The 17,214-nt window shown below is 40.0% G+C and overlaps 1 pseudogene; it reads left to right on the top strand.

The window, feature by feature from the left end:
* Positions 1 to 772: 772 nt before the first annotated feature.
* On the top strand, positions 773 to 1,255 carry LOC128591778 (60S ribosomal protein L21-like; annotated as a pseudogene).
* The last annotated feature ends 15,959 nt before the right edge of the window (positions 1,256 to 17,214 follow it).

The raw sequence follows: 17,214 nt of genomic DNA, 5'->3' as shown, positions 1-17,214 counted from the left end.
TCATCCCCCACCCCACCTAAAGATATTCTTTCATAGATTAAGAATATGAACTCCTTTACTACCTTATATGAGAAATAGTTTTCTCCAGTTTTTCAATTAAGACATTTAGTTTTACAAGTGATTGCTATATTTCTGGCTGTATGCTGAGGCTTGTAGTATTTGAGTTAAACAGAGGCTATCTAATTGAGATAGTTTATAGCTAACTAAAATATAGACCAGAAGGACAACCAGGTGATAAGAGAGGGAGTATATGATACTTAGGAAACCTGGCTTCCAGTGTCAACTCTGCTAATTACCAGCAGATGGGGGACACTGCACACATCGCTAGACCTCTAATATCTGCAGCATTTTTCATTTGTGAAATGTAGGCTTTGGCTAGAGTCAGACAGGTGATGATTTCACCATTTTTGAAAACTTAAGGCTAATGATTTATACCATTAGCAGAATGTGATGGTTGGAGTTTGGGGGAGTAAAGGCTAAGACCAGAGGTCCAGGATGGAAGTCAGACTGCCAGAAGTCAAGAGGAGTGCGTGAGGAGGAACCAGAACATGTGTGTGAATCCTGGACAATCCTCATTCCTGCTCCGCTCCAATACAGTCCTCACCCCACCATTTGAGCCACACTTAAGTTCTACTGAAATTCATTCCCTTAATCATTTTTCTTGATGTCCTTTGTTGGTCCAGAAAACTTAACAAAGAATCAGGAGCAAATAATTTGCTCTAAATTTATGGTTTTGTGCCTTTTGGCCAGAGATTCTACCTTCCAGTAATTCATGAAAATGACGATCACAAAGGGAAAGAGAAGCACCCAATACATGTTCTCTAGGCCTTTTAGAAAACATGGAGTTGTTCCTTTGGCCACATATATGTAAATCTATAAGAAAGCTGGCATTGTAGACATCCAGGGAATGGGTGCTGTTCAAAAAGGCATGCCACACAAAGGTTACCATGGCAAAACTGAAAGAGTCTACAGTGTTACCCAGCATGCTGTCGGCATCGTAATCAAACAAGTTAAGAGCAAGATTCTTGCCAAGAGGATTAATATTCGTATTGAGTGTGTTAAGGACTCTAAGAGGTAAGATAGCTTTCTAAAACACATGAAGGGAAATGATCAGAAAAAGAAGGAAGCCAAAGGAAAAGATAGCTGGGTTCAACCGAAGCACCAGCCTGCTCCACCAAGAGAAGCCCACTCTGTGAGAACCAATAGAAAGGAGCCTGAGCTCCTGAAACCCATTCCCTATGAATTCATGGCATAATAGGCATACAGCACAGCACACAGGAGAACCAAGAGAACCAGCTGAGCAGGAGCGTAAAGTGCAGGAACCTATTCCACATGAATTCATGGCATAGCAAGCTTTGTCACATTCAATGGAAAGGCACCTCCCTGAGGTCCTGGAACCTTTCCCTATGAATTCATGGCATAATAGGTATTAAAAATAAAAGTCTACTGTAAAAAAACCACAAAATTTATGGTTTGTAACATTTTTATGGATGAAGAATTGTAGATAAAGAAGATCATTTCCATCTGATTATTTCCAACAATCTGTATTTGTCTGGTTCTGAGAAACAGAACCAATTATGTTAACATATATGTGTATGAGATTTATTGCAAGGGGTTGACTCCTGTAGTTATGGAAACTGAAAATTCCCAGGATCTGTAGTTATCAAACTGGGGACTGAGTAGAGGCAATGATATAGTTTTAGTCCAAGTTTGAAGGCCTGAGAACCAGGAGGGCCGATAGTGTAAGTTTCAGTCCTAGTAAAAGTCTGAAGGCAGGAGAAGACTGACTTCTGAGGTGGAAAGCAACAGGAAAAGAGTGAATTCTCCCTTACTTTGCCTTTTGATTCTATTCAAGCCTTCATGTGATTGGATGAATCCTGCTTAAATTGGATGAATTGGCCTTACTCAATTTACTGATTTACTGATTCAAATATTAATTTCATCAAAACCCCTCTCACAGACACACTCTAAACCAGTGGTTCTCAACCTCTGGGTTGCAACCCCTTTTTAACAATGAAAATACATTGTGGCATTAGGAAGGTTGAGAACAATGTTTAACCAAGTATTTGGGCACCCCCATGGTCCAGTCAAATTGTCACATAAAATTTAACCACCATAAAATCTAATTGTCTTTAAAAAAATAAACTATTCTGGCCCCAGATTTGGGTCTTGCCTGGGTGGTATTATGTAAGGTCAGCTGTTCCTGGCACTAGAAGTTCTGGGTTAGGAAAAGCCTCATTTCAACCTGCTTTTGTGGAAAATGTCCAGGAGGACTGACATTTATGTGTTCAAGAATCCCTTTTATAAAGGAGAAAAGTCAAATTTGGGAGAAGATCCAGTGAAATTAAAAACTAAGAGCAGTCTATAGTCACAGACTATCCAGAAGCACAGAAGACAAATGAGCTGGTTGCCTTTGGTAGGCACATTACAAGTCTGCCATCCTCGTGCCTGTGCTCTGGCACCACACATCCATCCCTGGAATTCATCTGAGTATGATTCAATAGCTTCTATCACCTTTGGCCCTGCTTTCTAGTCTCATAAGCCCATTCATGGGACCAAATCAGTTTATTACACTTCACAATTGACTCCCATGCCTATTCCTTTTTCTATTCATTTGATAATTTAGACATGGTTACCCTTATGTGCCAGGCATCGTACTTATTGGGGTAAGGCTGGAAATAACCCTGTTGATTGTTTCCTTTGCTGTGCAGGAGGTTTTTGGTTTGATCTAATCCCATTTGTCTATCTTTGCTTTTGTTGCCTGTGCTCTTGAGATCTTATCCAGAAAATCCTTACCCAGAGCAATATCATACAGTATTTTTTCTACATTTTCTTCTAGTAGCTTTGTTGTTTCACATCTTACATTAAGTCTTTAATCTACTTTGATTTGATTTTTGTATATGGTGAGAGAAAGAATTCAGCATCATTCTCCTGCATGTGGATATACAGTTACCTAGCATCATTTATTATAAAGATTGTTCTCTCCACAGTGTACATTCTTGATATCTTCACTGAAAATCAGTTGGCTAAAAAGTATGTGAGTTTATTTCTCCCTTCTCTATTCCATTTCATGGGTTTATATATCTATTTTTATGCTAGTATCATACTGTTTGGGTTATTTTAGCTTTGTAGTACATATGTTTTGGTTTCAGGTAGTATGTTGCCATCAGCTTTGTTCTTTTTGCTCAAGATTTTTGGCTATTCAGAGTCTCTTGTGGTTTCATGTAAATTTTGAAATTAATTTTTCTGCTTCCATGAAGAATATCATTGGTATATTGATAGAAAGTGTATTGAGGAAAAGAACGGAGGAGGCAAGATGGCCGATTGGAGCTAGCTTTACACAGAGCCTTCCATCCAGAGGGAGAGGTAAAGGACAGAAATTTAGTAAGTAAGCCAATGGTTTGGAGCTGAGCCAAGAGAGAAGATCGAAAAGCACACATCACCCCTGCTGAGGCAAGTTGTAACCCCAAGGAAACAAACAATAGGTACAAAACCCATCGCCAAGAGGATGGGAGTCCCCTCCCCTATAAGAACGGCTCACAGGATACTTTCTACAAACAAGTGAGCAGAGTTCAGATCTCCTCCTATTTTATCCTATGGGAAAGGCCTTCTAAAAACTAGAACTCCTTCCCCAGAAAGGACCCACTAGTGTGCCATGGCACTCTCCTGCCAGACATAAAACTGAACATATGCTCTATCTGTAATTCTGAATTCCCAGCACTCTCCTCCATTCTCACCCTGTGGTCTGGAAGCCTGTCCCCCATGGAGTCCCCCATGGATTCTTGGGCATTTTCTCAAGAGGTGTGGACAGGGCATGGGTTGTTACAATTCTGTGCTGAATCGACAGCATAGATGATAAGCAGGGACTGTGAAGTGAGGGAGCCATATGGGAAAGGGAGAGATGGTGCCCTGTGGCACAGCGCAGCAGCGGCAGTGGTGGTAACAAAAGGGCTCACACCCATGGTGATGTTTGGAGAAACAATTCCCTCCTCTCTTAGCAAACAAAGGGAGTCAGGCCTCTGGTCCAGTGGCAGCCTCAGGCAGAACAGATCTGAGATGGAAAGGCAAGCCCTGTGAGCAAAGGGTATGCCTGAGGTGGTACCTGCCCAGGTGGGGCATGGCAGGGATGGAGAATAGAATCCATGTGCATGTGCAGAAGTAGCATACTCCAAGGGTGGGGCTGAGTCAGAATTGCTGCTTTTGTGAACCCAAGATGCAACTGGCCCCCAGGGGAGCATAGCTGGGCCAAAAGCAGGTGTGGCAGCAGCATTAGCCCAGGGAAGGGCAGGAACTGAGAGCCATTTTTTTTGTTGTTGTTGCAGCCATCATTGTTGTTTGGCAGGCCCAGGCTGGATACGAACCCACCAGCTCAGGTGTATGTAGCTGGTGCCTTAGCCGTTTGAGCCACAGGCACTGAGCCCTGAGAGCCATTTGTGAGTTCTAACAGCACCCACCCCAGCACAGAGTGCAGCGGAGACAGAGACGCCAGCTCCATGAGAATTGACACAGCAGCAGCGGCACAGGGTGGGGCTGAGTCGCAGTTTCTGTGAACTCAAACAGAACATGGTCCCCAGGGGAATATAGTCAGGACAGAAACACAAATTCTCTGAGATTATAAGTGGCAGCAACATCAATCAGGGGCAGGGCTGGAACTAAGTGAAACTCCTCAGCCTCCATTAAGCACCCACGGTAGTCAGACTTCAGCTCCCCTTGCCAGCTGGTGGCAGAGTGCCATTGCCTGGCTAAGGAGACATAGATCTCCCAGTGACTCAGGTCAGGTAGGTGCAAACCCCTAATGGATCTGCTCACTGGAGGGAACTGGGTCACAGCCCTGCAGGGTAACCATTGAGTGGGTGTGACAGATGTGCAAGGTGGGGAAGGAGACATCAACCTTCCTGGACTAATCCACTTGCTGGGTGGGCCATTCTGACTCCACAGAGTATTAGAGTGAGTCATACTAGAGCTGCCAGCAGACCCCTGCTATCTAGTTGCTGGAGACCTTTTGAACTCTCTCACTTGAGACTGGGTGCTGACTAGGACAATTGATTTGGAACTCTTGACCTGGGCTAATCACCCAAGGACCATCCAAGGTGGTAACCAGGTTATGTTGTTGTGGGAAGATATGATATTCCTTTTCCAGTTGTCACCCATGGGGGGTGGGTGTCTTAGTTGCTTGTATTTCTCCACAGCTGAGACTTCAACCCATGAGTTACTGATTCACTAGGATTGGACAGAGACCAGCTGAAAATAAGACAGAGCCACTTAACCACACCACACCAAGCAGGTCCCCAGTGTCTTAGGCTGTAGCACTGTATGGGTCCTTTGCAAAGCTCTAGGGGAAAACCTGCAGTCACCAGTCCCAGCTATTGGGGAAAGGGCTGGTTAATCACTACTCCAGGAGCCCCTAATCCAATTTCACTTTATTTGCTCATCTAGCCAAATGGTTAAAAATAATCATGGGGAGGAATAGTGGAAAAACTCTGGCAATATTAATAATCAGAGTAGATCAACTCCCCCAAGGAACACCAAGGAAAACACACCAGAAGATCCCATTCATAAACAAATGGCTGAGATGTCAGAAATCAAATTCAGAATTTAGATTGCAAATAAGATGAACAGAATAGAGGTAAAGTTGGAATCAGAAAATCAAGGAGCATTTCAAAAGTTGTCTCAAGAATTCAATGAATTCAAAGACAAAATTACCAAAGATTTTGACACATTGAAGCAAGAACTTGCATTCCTCAAACATCTGAGAAATACAGTAAAATCCTCGCTAACAGAATAGAGCAGGCAGAAGAAAGGATTTCTGACATTGAAGACAAAGCTTTTGAATGCTCCCAAATGCTCTTCCTCTCCCAAAGAGGAAGAGAAGTGGAGAGCAAAAATGGATTATTCTCTCAGAGAACTCTGGGACAATTCAAAAAAACTAATATTCACCTTATAGGAATTCCTGAAAGCAATAAGGTTGCTTGAAAAGGCCCAGATGCTATACTCCAAGAGATAATTGTGGAGAACTTCCCAAACTTGGCAAGAGATTCTGAAATTCAGACAGCAGACAGTTTCAGAACCCCAGCATGACTGCACCCCAATAAAGCATCTCCCAGATACATTATAATTAAATTCACCAAAGTTAATATGAAGGAGAAAATTCTGCAAGCAGCCAGATGTAAGAAAATCATAACCTACATGGGGAAAAGTATTAGAATAAGTGCAGATCTCTCTGCTTAAACTCTTCGAGCTAGAAGAAGGTGGTCATCGCCTGTGGTTCAGTGGGTAAGGCACCAGCCCTATATACTGAGGGTGGTGGGTTCAAACCCAGCCCCGGCCAAACTGCAACAAAAAAATAGCTGGACATCATGACAGGCACCTGTAATCCCAGCTACTCAGGAGGCTGAGGCAAGAGAATCACCTAAGCCCAAGGATTTGGAGGTTGCTGTGAGCTGTGACACCATGGCATGCTACCAAGGGTTAATAAGTGAGAATCTGTCTCAAAAAAAAAAAAAAAAATATATATATATGTATATCCAGCATTCTTTCTTGATCAGAACATTTAAGAAAATGGGTAGAGAAGGGACATTTCTTTTTTTGTTTGTTTGTTTATGTGTTTGTTTACTTTCATGTTGAAATTAATCTAAAAGCCATTACTTTGATTTTTTTTTTTTTTTAATTTCAAGTTAACATGAGGACACATACAACCAGGTCACAATATTTGCATTTCTTAAGTAGAGTCCCTCTGCTAGTAATGTCCCACACAGGTGTGCCATACATTGTGCCCATTAAGTGGGAGCACCCCAATCACCTACTTCCCCCCCTTTTCTCTCTCCCCCCAACTTGAATTGAAATTAGATTGTCTACTGGCTTCGTATTAGTATTGAATACTTTGGATGTTTGCTTTTCCATTCTTGTGATACTTTACTAAGAAGAATGTGTTTCAGTTCCATCCAGGTTAATACCAAAGAGGTCAAGTCACCATCTTTTTAATGTCTGAGTAGTATTCCATAGTATACATATGCCACAGATTGTTAATCTATTCCTGAGTTGATGGGAATTTAGGTTGCTACCACTTCTTGGCAATTGTAAATTAAGCTGTGTTTGCAATCTAGTGCAAATGTCTTTATGATAAAAGGACTTTTTTTCTTCTGGGCAGATGCCTAGTAGTGGGATTGCAGGGTCAAATGGGAGATCTATTTTGAGTTCTTTTTTGCCAAAATGCTGACAATAGTTGCATTTTTTTTATTAATATTAAATCATAGCTGTGTACATTGATGCGATCATGGGGCACCATACATTGATTTTATAAACAGTTTGACACATTTTCATTACACTGGTTAACATAGCCTTCCTGGCATTTTCTTTTATTGTGTTAAGACAATTATATTCTATGTTTACTAAGTTTTACATGTACCGTTGTAAGATGCACCACAGGTGTAATCCCACCTATCACCCTCCCTCTGCCCATCCTCCCCCCTCCCTCCCATCCCTCTCACCCTTTCCCCATATTCTTAGGTTATACCTGGGTTATAGCTTTCATATGAAAGCCAAAAATTAGTTTCATAGTAGGGCTGAGTACATTGGATACATTTTCTTCCATTCTTGAGATACTTTACTAAGAAGAATATGTTCCAGCTCCATCCATGTAAACATGAAAGAGGTAAAGTCCCCATCTTTCTTTAAGGCTACATAATATACCATGGTGTACATATACCACAGTTTATTAATCCATTTGTGGATTTATGGGCACTTGGGCTTTTTCCATGACTTAGCAATTGTGAATTAGGCTCCAATAAACATTCTGGTACACATATCTTTGTTATAATGTGATTTTTGGTCTTCTGGGTATATACATAGTAGAGGAATTATAGGATTGAATGGCAGGTCTATTTTTATATCTCTAAATGTTCTCCAAACATCTTTCCAAAAGGAATGTATTAATTTGCATTCCCACCAGCAGTGCAGAAGGGTTCCCTTTTCTCCACATCCACGCCAACATCTCTGGTCTTGGGATTTTGTGATATGGGCTAATATTACTGGAGTTAGATGGTATCTCAAAGTAGTTTTGATTTGCATTTCTCTGATGATTAAAGATGATGAGCATTTTTTCATATGTCAGTAGGCTGTATGCCTGTCTTCTTCAGAGAAGTTTCTCTTCAAGTCCCTTGCCCAGCCTAAGATAGGATCACTTGCTCTTTTCTTGCTTATACATTTGAGTTCTCTGTGGATTCTTGTTATTAAACCTTTGTCAGAGACATAACCTGCAAATATCTTCTCCCATTCTGAGGGCTGTCTGCTTGCTTTACTTACTGTGTTCTTGGCTGTGCAGAAGCTTTTTAGGTTTTCCCTGCACTCTCTTCTAGTTTTTTTATAGTCTCATGTCTTAAGTTTAAATCTTTAATCCAGTGAGAGTCTATCCTAGTTAATGGTGAAAGGTGTGGGTCCAGTTTCAGTCTTCTACAGGTTGCCAGCCAGTTCACCCAGCACCATTTGTTAAATAGGGAATCTTTTCCCCACTGAATGTTTTTATTTTTTTTGTTGTTGTTGCTGAGACAGGGTCCCACCCTATGCCCCTGAGCAGAGTGCAGTGGGCATGGTAGCTCACCACAACCTCAGACTCCGGCTGCAGGCAGCCCGCTGCCTCAGCCTCCGGAAGCCGCTGGGATTACAGGCGCTCGCCGCGGCACCCGGCTGAGTTTTTCCATTTTTTTCATGAGTAGGGGTCTCACTGTCACTCAGGCGAGTCTCGAACTCCTGAGCTCAAGCGATTCTCCCTCCTCAGGCTCCCACAGTGCTGGGATTACAGGCGTGAGCCACCACGCCCGGCCCCACTGAATGTTTTTAATTGGCTTGTCAAAGATCAGTTAACGGTAAGTAGCTGGGTTCATCTCGTGGTTCTCTATTCTGTTCCAGACATGTACTTCTCTGTTTTTGTGCCAGTACCATACTGTTTTGATCACTATCAATTTATAGTAATGTTTTTAATTGGCTTGTCAAAGATCAGATAACAGTAAGTAGCTGGGTTCATCTCGTGGTTCTCTATTCTGTTCCAGACATCTACTTCTCTGTTTTTGTGCCAGTACCATACTGTTTTGATCACTATCGATTTATAGTATAGTCTGAGGGCTGGAAGCGTAATTCCTCCTGCTTTGTTTTTATTTCTAAGTAATGTCTTGGCTATTCAAGGTTTTTTTTTTTTATTCCATATAAAACTAAGTATTATTTTTCAAGATCTTTAAAGTATGACAGTGGGGCTTTAATAGGGATTGCATTAAAAGTGTATATTGCTTTGGGTAGTATGGACATTTTAACAATGTTGATTCTTCCCAGCCATGAGCATGGTATGTTTTTCCATTTGTTAACGTTTTCAGCTGTTTCTTTTCTTAGAGTTTCATAGTTCTCTTTATAGAGATCTTTCACATCCTTTGTTAGATAAACTTCCAAATATTTCATCTTCTTTGGCACTACTGTGAATGGAATAGAGTCCTTAACTGTTTTTTCAGCTTGACTATTGTTGGTATATATAAAGGCTACCGATTTATGAATGTTGATTTTGTAACCTGAGACGCTGCTGTATTCCTTGATCACTTCTAAGAGTTTTGTAGTAGAATCCCTGGTGTTTTCCAGATATACAATCTTATCGTCTGGGAAGAGTGAAAGTTTGATCTCTTTATCTCCTATATGGATACCCTTGATCACCTTTTCTTCCCTAATTGTGATGGCTAAAACTTCCATCACAATGTTAAAGAGCAGTGGAGACAATGGGCAGCCTTGTCTAGTTCCTGATCTGAATGGAAATGATTTCAGTTTAATTCCATTCAATATGATATTGGCTGTGGGTTTGCTGTAGATGGCCTCTATCAGTTTAAGAAATGTCACTTCTTTACCAATTTTTTTTAAGGGCATTAAGATTCTTTATTGTGGATTTTCTATCATATCCCAATTCTGTTGGTAAAATGTCTTACCAAGTCTTACTTAAAATCAACTGGAGAAATATAGAAGAGAACAATCCATCTCTGTGTGGATGAAGATCCACGTTGCTGGCATAGTGTCCATCATATACCAATTTTTTTAAGTGTTCTGATCATGAAGGGATGCTAGATATTATCAAAAGCTTTTTCTGCATCAATTGAGAGAATCATATGGTCTTTGCTTTTTTAATTTGTTTATGTGCTGAATTATACTTACGGATTTACGTATTTTAAACCAGCCTTGAGACCTTGGGATAAAACCGACTTGGTCATGATGTATAATTTGTTTGATATGTTGCTGGATTCTGTTTGTTAGGATCTTGTTGAATATTTTTGCATCTATATTCATTAGTGATATTGTCTATAATTTTCTTTTCTTGTTGGTCTTTTCCTGGTTTGGGGATCAGGGTGATATTTGCTTCATATAACGTGTTGGGTAGTCTTCCTTTTTTTCCTACGTTTTGGAACATGTTGAGTAATATAGCACTAGTTCCTCTTTAAATGTTTGGTAGAATTCTGACGTGAAGCCATCTGGTCCCGGGCTTTTCTTTTTAGGAAGATCTCGTATGGTTGATGCTATTTCAGAACTTGATATTGGCATGTTCAACATTTCCACTTGATTCTGGCTAAGTCTTGGAAGGTGATGTGCTTCCAAGTATTGGTCAATTTCCTTCAGATTTTCATATTTCTGAGAATAAAGTTTCTTGTAATATTCATTAAGGATTTTTTGAATTTCTGAGGAGTCTGTTGTTATTTTGTGTTTGTCATTTCTGATTGATGAAATTAGAGATTTTACTCTTTTTTTCCTGGTTAGGTTAGCCAAATGTTTATTTTATTGACCTTTTCAAAAAAACAACTTTTTGATTTATTGATCTGTGTATAATTCTTTTGTTTTCAATTTCATTTAATTCTGCTCTAATTTTGGTTATTTCTTTTCTTCTACTGGGTTTGGGGTTGGAATGTTCTTCCTTCTCCAGTTGCTTGAGATGTCCCATTAAGTTGTTAACTTCTTTTCTTTCCGTTCTCTTGAGGAAGGCTTGCAGTGCTGTAAATTTCCCTCTTAGCGCTGCCTTTGCGGTATCCCAGAGGTTCTGATAATTCATGTCTTCATTATCATTTTGTTCCAAAAATTTGGCAATTTCCTTCGTAATCTCATCTCTGACCCAGCTATCATTCAGCATAAGGTTATTTAACTTCCATATTTTTGTATGAGTGTGCATATTCCTGTTGTTACAGAAGAGACATTTCTTAAACTGATAGAGGCCATCTACAGCAAACCCACAGCCAATATCGTATTGAATGGAGTTAAATTGAAATCATTTCCACTCAGATCAAGAACCAAGCAAGGTTGCCCATTGTCTCCACTGCTTTTTACCATTGCAATGGAAGTCTTAGCCATCACAATCAGGCAAGAAAAGACAATCAAGGGTATCCATATCAGGTCAGAGGAGATCAAACTTTCACTTTTTGCAGATGATATGATTGTATACCTGGAAAACCCCAGGGATTCAACTACAAAACTCTTAGAAGTGATCAAGGGATACAGCAATGTCTTAGGCTACAAAGTCAATACTCACAAATCTGTAGCCTTTATATAGACCAACAATAGTCAAGCTGAAAAAACAGTCAAGGACTCTATTCCTTTTACAGTAGTGCCAAAGAAGATAAAATATTTGGCAGTTTACCTAACAAAGGACATGAAAGATCTCTATAAAGAGAAGTATGAAACTCTAAGAAAAGAAATAGCTAAAGATGTTAACAAATGTAAAAACATACCATGCTCATGGCTGGAAAGAATCAACATTGTTAAAAAAAAAAAAATCAACATTGTTAAAATGTTCATACTACCCAAAGCAATATACAAATTTAATGCAATCCTTATTTAGCACCACTGTCATACTTTAAAGATCTCCAAAAAACAATACTTAATTTTATGTGGAATCATCAAAAACCTTGATTAGCCAAGACATTACTCAGAAATAAAAACAAAACAGGAGGAATCACGCTACCAGACCTCAAACTATACTATAAATCGATAGTGATCAAAACAGCATGGTACTGGCACATAAACAGAGAGGTAGATGTCTGGAACAGAATAGAGAACCAAGAGATGAACCCAGCTACTTACCGCCATTTGGTCTTCGATAAGCCAATTAAAAACATTCAGGGTGAAAAAATTCCCTATTTAATAAATGGTGCTGGGTGAACTGGCTGGCAACCTGTAGAAGACTGAAACTGGACCCATACCTTTCACCATTAACTAAGATAGACTCTCACTGGATAAAAGATTTAAACTTAAAACATGAAACTATAAAAATACTTGAAGAAAGTGCAGGGAAAACTCTTGAAGAAATTGGCCTGGGAGAATATTTTATGAGGAGGACCCCCCTCCAGGCTATTGAAGCAACAACAAAAATACATTACTGGGATCTGATCAAACTAAAAAGCTTCTGCACAGCCAAGAACACAGTAAGTAAAGCAGGCAGACAGCCCTCAAAATGGGAGAAGATATTTGCAGGTTATGACTCTGACAAAGTTTTAAGAACCAGAATCCACAGAGAACTCAAACATATTAGCAAGAAAAGAATAAGTGACCCATCTCAGGGTGGGCAAGGGACTCGAAGAGAAACTTCTCTGAAGAAGACAGGGGTACAGCCTACAGACACATGAAAAAGTTCTCGTCATCCTTAATCATCAGAGAAATGAAAATCAAAATCACTTTGAGATATCGTCTAACTCCAATAAAATTAACCCACATCATAAAATCCCAAAACCAGAGATGTTGGCGTGGATGTGGAGAAAAGGGAACACTTCACTTCTACACTGCTGGTGGGAATGAAAATTAATACATTCCTTTTGGAAAGATCTTTGGAGAACACTTAGAGATCTAAAAATAGACCTGCCATTCAATCCTGTAATTCCTCTACGAGGCATATACCCAGAAGACCAAAAATCACATCATAACAAAGATGTTTGTACCAGAATGTTTATTGCAGCCCAATTCATAATTGCTTAGTCATGGGAGAAGCCCAAGGGCTCTTTGACCCACAAATGCATTAATAAATTGTGGTATATTTACACCATGGAATATTATGCAGTCTTAAAAAAAGATGAAGACCTTACCTCTTTCATGTTTACATGGATGGAGCTGGAACATATTCTTCTTAGCAAAGTATCTCAAGAATGGAAGAAAAAGTATCCAATGTACTCAGCCCTACTATGAAACTAATTTATAAGCACCTGCACTTCCATATGAAAGTTATAACCCAACTATAGCCCAAGATGAAGGGGAAAGAGGAGAAGGAGGGGAGGGGTGGGGGGAGAATAGATGGAGACATAGTAAGAGGGTAATTGGTGGGATCACACATACAGTGTTTTTTACAAGGGTACACGTGATGTCTACTAAGGGTAGAATATAAATATCTTAACACAGATACTATTTATCTTAAATATCTTAACTAAGAAATTGCAGTGAAGGCTATGTTAACCAGTCTGATAAAAGTATTTCAAATTGTATATAAAACCAGCACATTGTACCCCATAATTGCATTAATGTGCACAGCTATGATTTAATAAAAAAATTAAAACAAAAAAGAAAGTGCATTGAATCTGCTTTGAATAGTAGGGACATTTTTAATAATGTTAATTTTTCCAATCTATGAACATATCTTTCCACTTATTTATGTCTAATTTTTTTTTCTTTTTTTTTGAGACAGTCTCAAGCTGCTGCGCTGGGTAGAGTGCCATGGCATCATTGTTCACAGCAACCTCCAACTCTTGGACTCAAGCGATCCTTTTTCCTCATTTTTTCTATTTTTTAGTAGAGATGGGGTCTTGCTTTTGCTCAGGCTGGTCTCGAACCTGTGAGTTCAAGCTATCACTTGCCTCAGCCTCCCAGAGTGCTAGGATTATAGACATGAGCTACAATGCCCAGCCTCTCTTTAATTTCTTTCATCAGTAGTCTTATAGTTTTTTTTGTTTTTTGGGGGAGGCGGTTTGAGACAGTCTTACTATGTCACCCTCAGCAGTGTGCCATGGCATCACAGCTCACAGCAACCTCAAACTCTTGGTTTTAAGCTATTCTCTTTCCTCAGCCTCCCAAATAGCTGGAACTACAGGTGCCCACCAGAATGCCCAGCTATTTTTTTGTTGCAATTGTCATTGCTGATTTTAGCTGGCCTGGGCTGGGTTCGAACCCTCCAGCCTGCGTGTATGTGGCCGAAGCTCTACCCACTGAGCTTTGGGCACTTCCAATTTTATAGTTTTGTGGATTTTTTTTTTTTTTTTGAGACAGAGTTTTACTCCATTACCCTCCGTAGAGTGCTATGGCATCACAGCTCACAGCAACCTCCAGCTCTTGGGCTTAGGCAATTCTCTTGCCTCAGCCTCCTAGTAGCTGGGACTACAGGTGCCTGCCACAGCGCCCAGCTATTTTTTTTTTTATTAAATCATAGCTGTGTACATTAATGTGATCATGGGGCACCATACACTAGTTTCATAGACCGTTTGACACATTTTCATCACACTGGTTAACATAGCCTTTTTTGTTGCAGTTTGGCTGGGGCTGGGTTTGAACCCGCCACCCTCAGAATATGGGGCTGTGGCCCTACTCACTGAACCACAGGCACCGCCCAGTTTTATAGTTTTTATTGAACATATCTTTCACCTTTTTGATTAAATTTATTTCTAAATTTCTTATTTTCTAGCTCTTTTAAATAGGATTACTTTCTTGATTTGTTTTCAAATAGTTCAGTATTGGTGTATAAAAATGCTACTAATTTTGTATGTTGATTTTGCATCCTGCAACTTTACTGAACCTATTTATTAGTTCTAACACTTTTGTGAGTGTGTAGCATTTTCTTTTTTTTTTTTTTTATTAAATCATAGCTGTGTACATTGATATGATCATGGGGCATCATTCACTAGCTTCACAGACCGTTTACCAAGTTTAGCATTTTCTATATGTAAGATTATGAAGGCTAGATGGCTCATGCCTGTAATTCTAGTATTCTGGGGGGCCAGGGCAGGAGGATTGCTCAAGATGAGGAGCTCAAGACCAGCAAGACTGAGACTCCATCTCTACTAAAAATTAAAAAAAAAAATCATCTGGGCATGGTGGTGCATGCCTGTAGTTCCAGGTACTTGGGAGGCTGAGGCAAGAGGATCGCTTGAACAGTAGTATGAGGTTGCAGTGAGCTATGATGACGCCACTGCACTCTAGCCAGGGTGACAGAGCAACATTTTATACCAAAAAAAGAAAGAAAATAAAAAAGGAAAGAGAAGAAAAGATTACGTTGTCCACAAATGGGAACAATGTAACTTCCTCCTTTCCAATTTGGATGCTCTTTATTTCTCCCTCTTGCCTAATTACTCTGGCTCGGACATCCAGTATTACGTATGTTGAATAAAAGTGAAAGTGCACATCCTTGTCTTGTTTCAGATCTTACAGAAAAAGCTTTTACTCTTCTCTGTTAAGTATGATGTTAGTTGTGGGTTTGTTACACATGGCCTTTTTTTGTGTTAAATTATGTTCCTTCAATAGTGTGTTGAGAGTTTTTATCATGAAGGAATGTTGAGTTTATAACAGATGCTTCTTCTGCATATTATTGAAATGATCGTATGGCTTTTGTCTTTGATTCTGTTAATGTGATGTATCATGTTTATTTATTTGCATATGTTGAACTATCTTGCGTTCTCTTCTTTTTTTTTTAGGCCAGAGTCTCACTTTGTCCCTCTAGGTAGAGTGTCATGGCATCATAGCTCACAGCAACCTCAAATTCTTGGGCTTAAGTGATCCTCTTGCCTCAACCTCAGAGAATATAGGTGCCTACCACAACTTCCATCTATTTTTAGAGATGGGTCTCACTCTTGCTCAGGCTGGTCTCAAACTCATGAGTTCAACCAATCCACATGCCTCGGCCTCCAACAGTGCTAGGATTACAGGTGTGAGCCATTATTCCCTGCCCCATCTTTGCATTCCTGAGATGAATCCTATTTGATAATGATAAATTACCTTTTCTAATTTGCTGTTGAATTTGATTTGATGATATTTTATTTACAATTTTTGCATCTATGTTCATCAGAGATATGGGCCTGTAGTTTTTTATTTTTTCCTATTTATTTATTTATTTATCTATTTATCTGAGACAGAGTTTCTTTCTACACCCAGGCTGGAATGCACTGGTGCAATCATACAGTTCACCACAACCTCAGACTCCTGGGCAGAAGTGATGCTCCTGGCTCAGCCTCCTGAGTAGCCAGAACTAAGGGCACATGCCACCATGTCTGGCTATTTTAAAAAATCGGGGGGGAGGGCGGGGCTTGGTGCCTCAGGCTCAAGCGGCTAAGGCACCAGCCACATACACCTAAGCTGACGGGTTCCAAGACAGCCCGGGCTCTCCAAACAACAAAGAGGGCTGCAACCAAAAAATAGCCAGCCCCTGTGGCTGGCGCCTGTAGTCCCGGCTACTTGGGAGGCGGAGGCAGGAGACTCGCTTGAGCCCAGGAGTTGGAGGTTGCTGTGAGCTGTGATGCCACGTACTCTACCCAGAGCGAGAGCTTGAGGCTCTGTCTCAAAAAAAAATATATATATATGTATATATTGTAGAGATGGGGTCATATTCTTGCTCAGACTGGTATTCAACTCCTGGCCTCAAGTGACCTTCTGCTTCAGCCTCCCAAAATGCTGGGGTCGTTGGTGCGAGCCACTGCACCTGCCTGTAGCTTTCTTTTCTTGTTGTTGTGCCTGGTTTTGGTGTCAGGGTAATCTTGGTCTCATAGAATGAGTTTGAAAAAATTTCTTTTCTTCAGTGTTTTGGAATAGTTTGACAAGAATTGGTACATGTTTGAGTTCTCCTTTAACTATCTGGTAGAATTCAGCAGTGAAGCCATCAGGCCCTGGGCTTTGCTTTGATAGGAGACTTCTTATAACTAATTCAATCTTGTTACTCATTGTTGGTCTTTTTAGGCTTCTCCCCATTCTTAGCCATTTTACTTAGTTTTCACTTTTGTGCAATGAACATCTTTAGCAGTTTGGTGAAGCCGATGGAGGTTCTCAGAAAAATGTTATTAAATATGCAAAAATATTTTGTATATAAAATGAATTATAAGTGAAACTTTTATGTTGAAATGTGTTTTGAAAATGTTTTAAAAAACAAATTTGTGATTCTATATATGTATGTGTGTATACACATATATATCTACACACAGATACATATGTATCATGTATATATATATTCAGATTTTATATATA

The sequence above is a fragment of the Nycticebus coucang genome, chromosome 8 (genome assembly GCF_027406575.1).
Source record: "Nycticebus coucang isolate mNycCou1 chromosome 8, mNycCou1.pri, whole genome shotgun sequence".
In the NCBI taxonomy this organism is placed as follows: Eukaryota; Metazoa; Chordata; class Mammalia; order Primates; family Lorisidae; genus Nycticebus; species Nycticebus coucang.
Note: the sequence above shows the minus strand (reverse complement) of the source record. Positions and strands in the feature narration are given on the sequence as shown.